Source organism: Desmodus rotundus, chromosome 1 (assembly GCF_022682495.2).
Source record: "Desmodus rotundus isolate HL8 chromosome 1, HLdesRot8A.1, whole genome shotgun sequence".
Classification (NCBI taxonomy): domain Eukaryota; kingdom Metazoa; phylum Chordata; class Mammalia; order Chiroptera; family Phyllostomidae; genus Desmodus; species Desmodus rotundus.
In genome coordinates, this window is record NC_071387.1 from 189,638,823 (window position 1) to 189,648,329 (window position 9,507).

Here is a 9,507-nt window from a genome sequence, read left to right on the forward strand (position 1 = left end):
GGTTGCTTTTTTTCAACTCCCTACTTTCCAGAGAATTCTTCTTGCATTTTAGCAATTCCAAGTGAAAGAAAGACAAAAATATTTTCTCTAGAAAAATTAAACCCAAGTCCTTAAACTGGCACTGATACTTTGTCATCCTGTTGGTCCTATTTCTTTTCAACAAAGCTCTAATTGTTTTCTACACAACTTTCCACTTTAAATATATGAAGTTGATTTATTATTCAGCTATATGAATGTAAATTATTTGCCAAAAATCTGATTATAATGGATACTTGTCGTGTAAACTATTTCCCACATTTTGTTTATCATTCAAGATTACTGTAAAATGAAATGACTAAGAAAGTATCACCACCACTTATCAAACATGAGCAACTTTTTGCTTGTTTTGTTCATGAAACACAACCTAAAAGAGAAATACTGTGTGATGTCACTTATATGTGGAGTCTACAAAAGCTGAGCTCATAGAAACAGAGAGCGGAATGGTAACTACCAGACGCTGTGGGCCAGGGAAATGGGGAGATGTCAGCAAAGGGCAGACTTCCAGTTAGAAGATGGATAAATACTCGGGACACAATGTACAACATGGTGAGCATAGTTAACAATACTGTGTCATACCCGAAAGCTGCTAAGAGAGTAGATCTTGAATGCTTTCACCACAAAAAAACAAGTAGTAATTATGTGAGATTACGGGGGGTGTCAACCAATCCTCAGTGGTCATCATTTTGAAATATATACATGTATCGAAACGTCACACAATTCATCTTAAACCTGCATAATGTTAGGTGTCAAGTATACCTCAATAAATCTACGCTTTTTTAAAAAAAGTCATAGATATATGCAGAGTTTGGGAATTTATAAATATAGTTACTACCAGAGACCAAAAAGGAGAAAAGTGAAAGCATAAGGGTTTGTTTTTTCCCCCAGTGAACCATTGTAGGTAGCGCCCTAGTCTCTTCTGGATATAGCAGTTCAGATCCAAAGTTGCTCTTCTGGAGTGAGTAACTTTTAATGCCTAAAAATAGTCTTCCAAGATCAGACAAAAGTGCCTTTCATTGAGTCCATTGTTTCATATTGGAAGAATCACAAATGACTAGACCTCTAGCTGTAACAATGTGTCCACTTTCAGGAACCAGAAGTCTTATTTCCAATTAAGTAAATGGAGACAGGCCAATATGGGAACTCCTAGCAACACAGAACATCAGAACTAGAAAGCATAAACATGGAACACTTTTGAAAAAGGCTGTTTTAGGAAAAAGACTTTAGAAATCATTGCCTTTTGAGATTTCAAAAATTAGTGAAGTTGACACCATCAAAAATACATAAACTATAATTTTAGATGAACAGAAAGGTTTTTAGGCTAACACAAAAACTACCCTATGAAATAAGGCAATACCAAAAGCAAAAAAAATTAAAGTAGAATTATATAATGCATGTTAATTGTGAAAGATTACAATAGGTGAAGAATAAGCTATATAAGGAGCCTAGAACACACATAGGGGACCAGAAAATAACTTTTAAGGAAGAGAGAAATCAACAAAGCAATAAATAAATATATACCTAATCATAACTTTTTTGAGATGAAATCCTGAATTGCAGATTGCAGTGGTCAATAAGGGTCTACTATATAGTATGAGTCAAAAGAAGGAAAACAACCCATGTTAAACTATCCTGCTGAAACTTTTGCATATTATATTTTGAAATTTAAAATAACTCAAGTAGAATATCTTTCCTATGAAACAAATCAAAGTGACCTTATTTTGTTCTGTCACAATATTAACATGTCGACCACGGCACAATGTCTAGAGAGATTTCAGAAGAAAAAAATCCTCGATGCAAGAATTTTATAGGAATAACATAGATCACATATGGAAGCAAAAAACTTTTTTTTTCTTGCTTTGGAAACATTTATGCCACATACCATTCATATACCCTACCCCTCAAAAAATTATTGAAGCCCACCAGGAGTGCAAAGGAAAGCAGAAAGTCAACAGCAGAAGGAGTAATGCTACAACAGGGTCACGCCAAGCACTGAAGCTGGTTAGCCATCTTTTGAGAGCTAAATAATAACCATCATGAACAAATTAAATGGAACAATTATACACAATTCTCAAATTTGCTTAGTAAAAATACAAATAACTTTAAACGTAATAATATATTATAAATAATAGTCACATATGTTATATATCATAATGTAATAGTACATAATGCCAGATGACATCAATAATAAAAAAATATGACTGGAGGAAGGGTATAAGACTAAAAAAACCCCTGATAAATGTATCTCTTTTTTAGGGGTACTTAATAAATATGTATTTTTCATCTTTGACATTAATACATTCAAGTAGCTAAAAATAACATCAGATATCATTTTATATCAGGCTTCACTATATTCTATCACAAACCAGAGGGAAAACAAGTGGTATCTCCATGGTTGAAGGGAATATAATGGAAGGACATTTATAATGGTTTGGGCAGGATTCACGGGAACCAGAGACTGCAGCACCCCTAGGCCAGCAGCAGCAGGAAACTACTGTTGCCCTTAAGCCTGAGAACTGGTTCTCAGGCCTCGCCGAGTCCTGTAGTTATAGAAGAGCACTGCCTGAGAGCAGCGATGGCCTACAGGGAAGGGGCACTGCCTCTGTCTCCGCCACGAATGGAGTCACACAAAGAAGCACCACAAATTCTCTCTTCACCTGTCCTCTGATTTGCTGCTGGTGCCTCCCATTGGCCAAATTCCCCTGGTTCTGGTGGGCCAGGGGTGTAATGCCAAGGGGCAGCCTCAGGGGAAGAAAGATGACAAAAGTTGCTTCCTCAGTGATAATGGAGGTATAAATTGATCACTGCTTGAGAGCCATTTCTCAACGAATGCATTGTCACGTGTAACTTCCTTTTGACAGGTAATGTCAAATGATTACTGTTTTAGGAAACCTCTCTAAAAATAACAACTATAATAAAGATTTTAATGCTCAGATGTTCATCACAGTATTACGTATATCAGTCAGTATTACGTATAACCTAGATCCCTAGAAATAGAATATATATATATATATATAAATATGAGGAAATATGCTGTATCTTTAAAATATTTGTTCTGTAAATTTTGAAACAGTGAGAAAATGGTTGTGACAATGCTATAATACAGGACACAAACTGGTGTAAGCAAAATATAACTATATATATGTACTTATATGTGTACTTGCATGTATGTGTGTATATATAATGGGGGTAGAGTAGGGGCCAGAAAAAAAGTCCCCTGGACCCCCACTAACCTGGCTTGAGGGATGGGAGAAGTGGAGCATGTGATTGAGCGACTTTACATATCTATGGCACCTTGGCTAGCTTCAGAGCTATGCTAAAAACCTGTGCCTGCCACACTCAGGGCCCAGGCGATGGGTGTGACCTTAACCCGTGATGTAGCTGGGGGTTTGCTGTGCTTGCAGGATAGCTTGGAGGTGGTTTGCTCTGTGTCTCGGGGTCACATTTTCATGGACTAGCAATGGCAGCTGGAGAAAGGCAGAAGATACAGGGAATGGGCAGATGTAGCCCATTGTGGGAGGAGTTGGAAATGGATTATGGAGGAGGTGCAGGGTGAGGATTTTAACTGAAGCATGTCAGCCATTTGCACTCTTGGCCATTCAGGAGGAGTGAGGGAGGAGGCATGCCGTCTGAAGTAAGGCATTTTTGCCCTGCAGCTTGGAAGGGAGAGATAAGCAAGCAGCTATGTAGTTTACAGTGGGAAGGAAGGAAGGAGGCCATGTGGCCTGGACTAATAAGAAAGGCGATGCTTCTGCTGTGATCGTGCCTGCTCTAGCTGACTCCGGAGCTGCAGAGGACTTCCTTGCAAGATCCTGACCTGCTGCACCTGGGTTTTACCTGGGCTTTTGAGACCTGTGCCTTTCCTGAGTTTCACCATGATCCAGAGAACACAGCACACATTTTTCTGGACTATTACATAGAGGCTGCTGACCATGTACCCCAGATCCCGAAAGAGAGAGCTGCTGTGTGAGGATGGCAACTTTGGTAACTTCCAGAGGGACTGGAGAATTGTTTGTGGATTAAGATGAGATAAAAAGAACATGGGAAAGTCTTGGGAGATGTTTTTGGCTAGTAACCTGGTGGGGAGCATGGAAAGTGCTGGGTCTCATGGGAAAGGAGGACTCTGAGCTGAGGTGCTTTGAGCTCTCCCAAGGCTGGAACACTGTAAATAAAGACCTGCTCCTTCCAGCATTAATTGTTGGTTCTTACACCATGGTGACATATGAATGGGCCCCAGTCTGCTCGGTAACATACACTTATATGAGTACAATACACATATGCATGTGTGTATATTGTGTATGTGTATTTATACATATACCTTTGCATAAAGACTGAAAAATACATCAAAAATTTAATGTTAACTTTGTTTAAATGGAATAATTATATTTCAAGTATATTCTATCCTTTTTCTAATTGAGCATTAATGGATACATAGATATTTTCTTTCTTCTTCAACATTTTTGTGGATATGTGGTTTATGTGCCATGAATATGTTAAGCAAAATTAGGTGAATCCATGTATACTAGAACAGATGTGGTCTGCTCATCTACTAGGTTGCTGTAGCTTAAAGAAATTCCCAATTCTGTTGTCAACACCTGCTGTTGCAACTGTTGTCTGTGAATAATAACAATAGTACTACTAACTATTGCCTGACACTTCTTGAGACTTTAACTGTGATGACTCATTTCATTCCCACAATAGCCCTATAGGGTTAGTACTGTTATTATCCCTATATTGCAAATGTAGAAACCGAGACACAGGTGGAGCTTGTGTTGGGCCATTTCCTAGCACAGGACAGGATTAAAACTCAAGGACAACTTGTGATGTGTCTGGATGGGAAAAGATGGGGTGGGGAGTCAAACACAGTGGGAATCCCTCCCCTCTGGAACTTCAATGGGGGGAAGGCAGGAGAATGAGGCAGTTAGAAGTGGGAGCAGAAATTTCTAAGGGAGCCTGGAAGGTCAGGACTGAAGTGATAGGATATGCGTGTGTGAGCATCTAGGGCAGAGGAGGAGCGGTGGGGTGGGGGGCAGCCCAGAGAACCAAGCTGATGGTGAGGTCTGGAGGGCAGGTTCCTGGGCTTGCTGCTGAGACCTGGGGATGCCTAGAGCTCCAAGTAGCCCTCATTTCAGTCTCCAGGTGGTCCATCTTCACAGCTGCCCAAATGCCTGAGGCTGCTGGGCCGCACCCCCTGGCACAAGCTTAAAGCCCCTATGGCTTGAGGGCACTCCAGTGAAGCTCTGTTTTTTGCATCTGAAAGCATGTGGCTCACACAGTCTTATGGGGCACCTTTGCTGAGGGGGGTGGACCACAGGTCCAGGCCAGTTTGCCTGCAGCTCAGGAAACAGGCTGAGCTCAAGCTGTCCTTGTGGGAGGGTCCCAACTGCCCTCATGTCACACCTGCAGTGCAGGGGCTGATGTTTTGGTTTTTGTTTAAGTCTCAACGTGATGTGAGCAGGAAGAGTTAAATCCAAGTGCAAGGGCACTAGGGCAGCCAGGGCCATGTTCCAGGAATCTCCTTAATTAAAACCAGGAAACATTTGCAAGAATCTTCTCCAAATAAAAGAGGGGTCTTAAAAACAAATAAAGCGACAAGCACCCCAAAACAAAAAATTTGCATGCATCAGTTTTATAGCAATGAGAAGTAACCTTTAGATGTTGTAAATTAACTTTTTAAGAAGTACACTATAATTAATTAAGGACTAGATTTTTTTGGTAAGAAAATATGTAGGCTGCCTTAGTAAAAACTCATAACTCAACTATGTGACATTTGGTTTAAAAAAGGAAAGAGAAAAAAATGTGGGATTCAATCAAGTTTGCATATGCTGCTGTCTAGATAGTGTGGATGCGCCAATGCCAAATGTAGACTAGAAGATATAAATGGGAATTTTCCCCTGACAAAAACATACTTCTAATACATGATATTTAAAGGAGAAACATATACAAATCTAGAACTGTTAAGGATTTAAATTATTCTCTTTTGGGAAAGTATATTTTGACGAATTATATTAAATGACTTTCCAAAATGTGCAGGGGTGAGGTTAATCCATTATATTTTAGAGTTGCTATTAGATGAACTGTGAAAAATAAAAGAGCATTGTTATTTGTAAATTCGGAAAATATTAGGTTAAGGAAAGACTTTTTTTCTTAAACGGAGACTTCTCAGTGCTTCTAATATAATGACTAATAGCTCACCTTATTGAGTGCTTTCTCTGGGCCAGGCGACTATGGTAGAATCTGTACATGATCATCACAACAGCCATATGAGGTAGGTATTATCATCAACCCCATTTTAGGGCTACAGATATTTAGACTTAGTGAGGGTATACAATTTGCCTGTGTTTACAGGGACATTAACTGCTAAAGGGGTTGTATGGGCCAAAGCAGACCGAAGCCCAAGTCTGGATTCTAAACACTGGTAAATATATCACCTCTCCTCAGCCAATACCTGGCTGATGTCTGCAATAACAGAATATAGTGCATTGGGCTTCCCAGATTTATTGGATCTCATACTTTCTAGTTTTTCCAAAGAATCTCAGAGTTCTTTTGTGTTGTATAATCCATTTTGCAAATATTTAATTTTTATTGCCTTACATGGAACCTCTAGCTACATTGTTAAGCTTTGCTTGTTTGTTTTTGATAGTTTGGGTTTTTTGGTTGTTATTTTTTCAAAATGAGAAAGACACATGGTAGGGAAGGCAGAAAATCTGAAGGCAGGACACAGGATAATTGGACATAGAAAAAATGTGTTTATTAGGTATAGGATGAGTTTGGGTGGCAATTTAAATCAAAGCGAGCTCTTTCTTATTACTGTTATTAAAAATCATTATTTTGAAAGTATTTATTTTTAATAGTTTGTTGCTTAGCTAAGTATTTGGGCCTTAAAGCTATTCACTGAAGAAAACCACTTTAAAAAGTGAAATAAACAGAAATAAAGTCTGAAGATGATTCCTGCTGCTTTTTCCCCCCTGAAAATCATGAAATAACAAGAAAACCACAGAGGGTTTTGAATAAACCACAGCATGGGGTTTGAATAAAATGAAGAAAATATCCTCCTTGGCCTATTTAAAACATGCATTCTCAACCTTTTCCTTTATTCTTACTGCTTCCTCAATCAAGAAGTTAGTAAAACTCAGTGGGAGCAGGAGGTTGGTAAAATTTAACACCAATTTTGTTTAACTAGCGCTCCTTCTCATTTGGACCGGAGAAGAGCAAGGTGTATCCAGTTCAACACCAAAGACCCCATGAAGAACACACTGAAGTGTTTATTTAGTAGCAGTATAGCAGGAGTATCTGCTCTTCATGTACATTTATTTAGTCTCAGACTAAACTATTCATGGTGAATACTTTAATCCGAATGTTTCAAGGAGATGGGTTAGATCTACTATGCAGGACTCAGTTTTGCTTTATAATAAACGACTGACTTTCATCTAATGACATTTCCGTATGTTCGGAGCTGTCATACTAAAACATCTACATCTATGACATCATAGACTTCGAGGGAAAAAGGCCTCAAAATATCCTCCACCTCGACATGATTGCAGGCGTTATTGCTGGCAGGGATGTAGGGGCCCTGGGATGGTTCACACATCCCTTCTTCTCCATGTCTGGCCCGTACCTGAGATAACTTGGAGAGAGGTCCAGCCGGGTCACCAGCTAAGTAGGGAGAAGTCCCAAAAGCACAAGTCCTTGCAGAGGAATTCATATGGACACAAGAAAATTCCTTGAGTTCAAGTGGTGATGTAGTTGAAAGTGGAAGAATGAGATGCCCATAGAGATAAAGGAAATGAAACAAGGGAGGTAGGAGGTACATTTGGGCCCAATATAGGGGTGATTTACAGATGCAAAATAATGTGAGTTTCTATTTTCTTTGTATTATGACATATTGAGGGTGATTTTTTGTTCATCACATGCACAAAAAGCAGGTCTCTTAAAAAACATTTTGGTTACCATTAAAAATGCAAAATGAGCCCACGAAAACCTGATTCAACAGATTTGGGGTGGGATTTAAGAAGCTGAATAATAATAATAAAATCCCTGGAAAGTCCTGATACACAGGAAACCACACATGTCAGATTGCATCAAACTAAAATAAATGAGACATGGCAAAATAAGATAGGCTAAATTGTGAAATAAGTAGGTTGGCTGACATTTGAGACTTGGGAGTAAGAGTGGGTCAGTGAGACGGTGATAATTTCCCCTGGTACTAATTTTCTAAACAGATAAACAACAGAAATTAAAATTACATTTCTAATCTTCCTTGAATCTAGATGTGGCCATGTGACTGAATTATGGCTATTGGGATATCAGAGAAAATGTCGTACGGTTGCCCACGCAACTTTTTGCTCCCTGCATTCATCACTTTTCCATCTCTGTTGGCTGTTTGGATTGTTGAAGATGCCAAATTAGGCCACCAGGCTGGAAGGAGCCAGGCTCCCTGAGGCCTTCATAGAGGAGAGCACCATGCCAGCAGAGGCCGGGTAGGTTTTTAAATGAAAGACATTCACACTTACTCATTTATTACTTATTTTTAATTAATTAAATTTATTGGGGTGACATTGGTTAATAAGATTAAGTGGCTTTCAAGTGTATGATTCTATGATCATTATCTGTATATTTTATTGTGTGCCCACCACCCAAAATCAAATCTTCTTCTATATATTTGGCCCCTTTTACCTTTTACTACTCACGTACCCCTCTTTCTTTGCATGTTTCTGACTGACTTTTCTTTGCATATTATTCTCAAGGCCCATCCACGTTGTCGCAAATGGCACACAGACCAATGGAACAGAATTGAGAGCCCAGGAGTAAAACCGCATATATACGGGCAAATGATATTGACAAAGGAGTCAAAAGCATGCAACTGAGGGGAGAAAAAACCTCATCAACAAATGGTGCTGGGAAAATTCGAAAGCCACATGCAAAAGATGAAACTAGACTACAGTTTGTCCCCACGTACAAAAATTAATTCAAAATGGATCAAAGACCTAACTGTAAGATCTGAAACAATAAATTACACAGAATAAAATGTAAGTCCTAATCTCGTGGACTTTGGTCTTAGAGGAGACTCACACTTTTAGTTTTCACTCTGTTCCTCATCTCAACATTCCTGATTTGAAATTTCCCTAACGATATGCACAGGAACCAAGGTCAAGGCTGCACAGACCAGGAGTGGTAGACAAGGATGCCAAAAGCAGGATACAGGAGGACTCAGAAACGATTCCTACATTGCATTGGTCCTACGTAATTTGAAACAGTAAAGAGCAATACTGCTACACACGAACTTCAGGAAATGTGTAGTTTAAAGGTACAGCAGTGGAAGAGGGAGACTGCCAAGCATTTTAGAGCATTGATAAAATGTGCAAGAAGAGCGATGTTTTGTCAGCTTGCATTCCTATTGCCTCTGGACAATCTTGATTGACCTTAATTAACAACACTAATGAAAATGTGTGTGGGTGTGCATTTGAATAT

General features: G+C 39.1%; 1 long non-coding RNA gene across 1 annotated transcript; it reads left to right on the forward strand.

Annotated features, from left to right (window-relative positions):
• The first annotated feature begins 3,894 nt into the window (after positions 1-3,894).
• LOC128781329 (uncharacterized) lies at positions 3,895-9,068 on the forward strand. Its single transcript, XR_008427308.1, has 3 exons — positions 3,895-4,020; positions 8,307-8,516; positions 8,784-9,068. It is a non-coding gene; the product is annotated as an uncharacterized lncRNA (long non-coding RNA).
• The last annotated feature ends 439 nt before the right edge of the window (positions 9,069-9,507 follow it).